Source organism: Lactuca sativa, chromosome 8 (genome assembly GCF_002870075.4).
Source record: "Lactuca sativa cultivar Salinas chromosome 8, Lsat_Salinas_v11, whole genome shotgun sequence".
Taxonomy (NCBI): domain Eukaryota; kingdom Viridiplantae; phylum Streptophyta; class Magnoliopsida; order Asterales; family Asteraceae; genus Lactuca; species Lactuca sativa.
The window spans coordinates 15,398,378-15,403,510 of NC_056630.2; positions in this window are offsets into that span (position 1 = coordinate 15,398,378).

Consider the following 5,133-nt stretch of genomic DNA (forward strand, 5'->3'; position numbering starts at 1 on the left):
GGCCAGCCCATTTTATGATAGTTGGTAAAGTTACTATGTAGAGGTGTGTGATATGTATGTATGTGTGATATGCGGTAGAGATAGCCTTTGTGGCTAATGGTATAGACAACCTTTATGGCTGATGGTAGAGATAGCCTTGTGGCTAATGGTAGAGACAGCCTTTATGGCTGATGGTAGAGATAGCCTTGTGGCTAATGGTAGAGATAGCCTTTGTGGCTAACGGTAGAGATAGCTTGTATAGCTAATTGATATGTGCTAATGGTAGAGATAGCTTTTATAGTTATTTGATATGTGATATGTGGCAGAAGTGGCTTTTTTATAGCTAATTAATATGTGCCAATGGTAGAGATAGCTTTTATAGTTATTTGATATGTGATATGTGGCAGAAGTAGCTTTTATAGCTAATTGATATGTGCTAATGGTAGAGAGAGCTTTTATAGCTATTTGATATGTGATACGTGGTAGAGTAGCTTTTATAGCTGATTGATATGTGATAACGGTAAAGATAGCTTTTTACAGCTAATACGATATGTGTTATGTGGATTGTGTGTGGGGTATGATCTGGGGGACTCACTAAGCTTTGTGCTTACGGTTTACAGTTTTGGTTTCAGGTTTCATCGATTTGGAAATGAAGGGCTCGGATTGATTGCAGTGCACACACCTATAATTTCCTCAATGAATGGTTGTGGGACGAACTCTGATAATTATTTTACTTAATGATGATTTGTATGTTTGAAATAAATGGTATCAATGTTTTAGCCATATTAAAAATGAAATTTTTACCCTTGATTTTTGGGTTGTTACAAAGGGAGAGCATGAAATTTGTGTATAGATCTACACGGGATTGACAATCCCGCACCTAAGCTGCTTGCAACAGCTAGCCCGGAAGACCTGGGGTGACAAATTTTATAACATTCTGACGCCTGAAGAACGTCGTAGAGGTCGCTAGGTCATATCAAGCATGGTTATATGAAACTCACAATAATATCAACTAAAGTAATTGTTTACGGGAAACACTACTTCAAGGGTTTTATTTTAATTAATAAAACTACGGTACACTACTATACATTACAGCTGGTGGTATCCAGGCATACATACAAAGGGCTTTTCATACAGCACACTACTATACATTACAACTGGTGGTATCCAGGCATTCATACAAAGGTTTTCATAACAAACACTACTACGATACACTATTTTCCTAGTATAGAGTACACTAGTACTACATACAGCTTGAGGAAAATATACATGATACAGTGTTATTCATTAATAAGACTACATATATTATTATCGAATACAGTAACAAACATACATTTTGGTCTTAAGGCCTAAGACTACTCTTCATTACTAAAGATAATATTGGATTTTCTGGGAGTTCACTATAACATTTTCAAGGAACAAAGCCAAGCTTTTCATCTCAAAAGCATACTTATGAACTCACCAACTTAAATGTTGATACACTTTCAAAACTACTTGTATTCTTAGGGAACCGGTAGACAGGTACACCCACAGGTTTTGAGAAGACGGAGCTTTTAGAGTCACATCTTTTATACTTTTGTTAAACATTTTGATGTCATACAAACTATGTATTGAAAGATATAAATACGATATTTTATCAATGTAATGGTTGTGTTTGCTTTGATTACTATTATGCAATTGTTGTGATACTATACATGACGTCATCCACCCCAAACGTTTCCGCCGTTCTGGTTTGGGGGTGTGACAATCCGGAACAGGATGTTAGAATTCTCCCCCGCTTAAATTAGATTTCGCCCTCGAAATCGCCCCTTATCAACACGTAGAACAAATCAACAACCCTAGGAGTGCAACCGAAAAACTCAGAACATACAACGATCTCCCCAAGGCAACCGAAACCAATCAGGAACTTCCAACCCGGTGAAGGATGAACCCTTTGCCGATGTAGAACCACTTTTGCCTCTTCGAAACCTAGAATCTATATTGGTATGTCTCCCCGAAAGACCGCCTCTGCAGAATATCACCATGTCGATCGCTCAGCGAATAACAGACCTGATAAAACACTTCTAACCCTGATTATCTTGTTACGACTGATGGGAACAAGTCGCTGACTATAATCAACTAATGATCACTCATGCCTGACATATTGGTCGATCCTAAAGGAAAATCAAAAGGAACAGAGGGGTCACCTCTCACCAAGGACCAATCACCGATACTGCTATCAGAACTCATCTGGAGAATGAACCCCAATACTCTGCCCTCAAACACTAAATGAAAACATGCCGATCCACATGGAAACCGAAGCCCTACACTAGGTCTGACCTCCCATCAAACTGACCCATCTCACCACCAATCCAAGGACGATTCAGCTTCGACCCCGAACCGAATGACCATGCCCGTCTGAAACTATCCAATGATATCCGAAAAGACAACTCCAACTACCTTCCAATGCTGAAAACCAAATCCAAATATAGGATTGACTCCCTGACCAATAGTTGGACCGCCAAGGCTACCCTAGCACATCCGGCAATACGACTCCACAGTCGTCCAATCCAATTGGGCTATCTCAACCAATCACACTGTACATGCAATCACTAAGTTCGCTTTACCCCAAGCGAATATTACAATCGATCTGCAGTCACACATCACCTCCAACCTCCGTCGTCTACCGCTTGCTAATTCCATACGTGTCGTGGTCCTCTTCAAACCAAACGAACCGATCCACTCAAGTCTAAAACATCAGATGGAATTCATAACCACTCAGAATGAAACCCATTCGAAAATCCAAAATCCCAACCTGCCCATCCTTTACACAGACAAAGCCAAACTCAAGCACAAGAGTCTAGTCCGACAACAAAATTGGAATCACTCATATCCAATTTGATACTCAACTTATGACCCGAGATTCGCGAATCTACGCGTGCATTACTCTCCAATCCTTCTGATTTGCAACAAACCCTCCCTAAAACAACATATAACGGTTCCTAACCATTGTTGAGACCCCAGTCTCTCCCCTGGTCCGGCTACCAGGTTCCCAAAGACTCAATTGGCAAGGCTCCCCAAGCCTAAGAACCCCTCTGCGTCACACTCCGACTAGTGAATGCTACGGCTCCCCGCAATCTTACAACACTATCTCACTGACTAATGAGCGCTACGTCTCCCCGAAATCTTACAACACTTTCTCACGGACTATTGAATGCTACGGCTCCCTACAGTCTTACGACACTCCCTCACTCGCCATGGGCTCACCCCATGGTTTTCCCCACTAGTCCTAAGTGATTACTCCCACCTGGATCTATCTACTCTCTTATCACCTCACATCCACTAGTTTATCGAATAATCCCATAATCTCATCATCAAACCATCACCATACTGAGTTCACTAAACTCATGCTCCGCTATCCAACATAGATAGGTGCACACGCCTACCCAAATTAAGCATCACTACTCTTGACAAAAATTCTCGTAAACAAAGCACTTTCCCTCAATACAATTTACACTTTTGGACAATCCCCGTCTGGTGACAAATAACTGATGCGTTCACAACTGGAATAGATAATAGTCGCTCGATGCTCCACTTATCATCTAACAAACCCGAGTCTCACAATAGTCCAACAATTTAGGGCATCATACTCGGATACCACGATACACCATCACAGAATCTCACGATAGCTTGCCACGACCATTGATCTTTAACTTGCACAACTCAAAACCTTTGAAGTACTCCAACTCATAATTTGAAGTACGGAGGAATCATCAATGACTGAGAACGCGTTGACGATAATCCAAAACCCCATCCTCTACTAATCAAAACCCATGCGAAATTACACATACTGACTCTGAAGTTGATCAACTACTACCACTCCTAGAATATAGATAACAATCTATACGTTGAACTAGCAAATCTATCAACAATCGAAACTTGACCTCACGACCAGATATGTGCATAATTGGTTCATATTAAGTATACATTTTTATTCATTTATTTGCTAAATTATTGCATTTTATGGATAAAAGGTACTTAAAAGTGTTAAATTATGTTTTTCAGTCCAAAGATGAAGCTCAGAAGCGAAAGGAAGCGGGAGAAACAGTTAGAAGATCGAGAATGGAATGAAGAAGAAAAATACTAAAAATGGCACCTACTCGGCGAGTCAGATCGACTACTCGGCGAGTCTAATCGAAGGATCGAGAAGATAATGACTCGGGATCCCAGAGAGTTATCACAATACGGGGAATGTGAGAGGGACTCGACGAGTCGATTCGTATATTTAAAGATAATTCCACAGATCGATAGAGAGGAGTTCTGGGACGATTCAGAAGAGTTTAGCTACGATTGAGAAGCCAGAAAAACCCTAGAAGACGACGAAGGAAGCTAGAATTCAATCCCGGAGAGTAATTGAGGCAAAATTTCATCATTCCACTTATTCTTTTGTTTTATCATTATGGTTAAGCAACTTGACTTTGTTTGTTTGCTGTTATTTACTTCAATTATGAACTAAAACCTTTAGATTTCTATTTGGGGATACTAAGTTGACAATATGGTTTGATTGATTGGTAGGATTAATTCCAAGTTGGTGAATTTTTGTTATTTTAGCTTGCTAAAGAACCTTGTGTGTGAATAATAATTAATTTTCTGTTAATAGGAAGATAATTGATTAGCATGAACATCTATTGATTATTAACCTCATATGCTATGTGATCACTATGCTATATGTCTAGGATTAATGAATATGAAACTAGAATTAATAAGAAAATTGAGTAAATTCATGCGCAAGCTTGTAAGATGACCATCAAACAAGAAGTTAATTAAAAGAATAAATTAGTTAACTATTGCAAGTCTAACTTAACCCGAATAATTAATCTAGTGAATTTAATTAAATTAGACAATTGGCCACTGTTTAAGTTAGTTTATTTGCTAAGGATTAGGGTAGTGAATACGAATCTAATCACTTGAATCGGTAACCAACAAAAGAATTAATCCATTGCACCATTACCATGAAATCAACCATAGAGTTAACCAAGTTGAACTAAACAGAAGTTCCTTTCCAATTATTGAATTTAGTTAAGTCGTTATTTTCTAGTCTTAAATTAGTAATAGTTAGTAAGTTTCTAGTCTTGTAAAACTAGAGAACACCCCTACTTATTAATTAACTTAGAT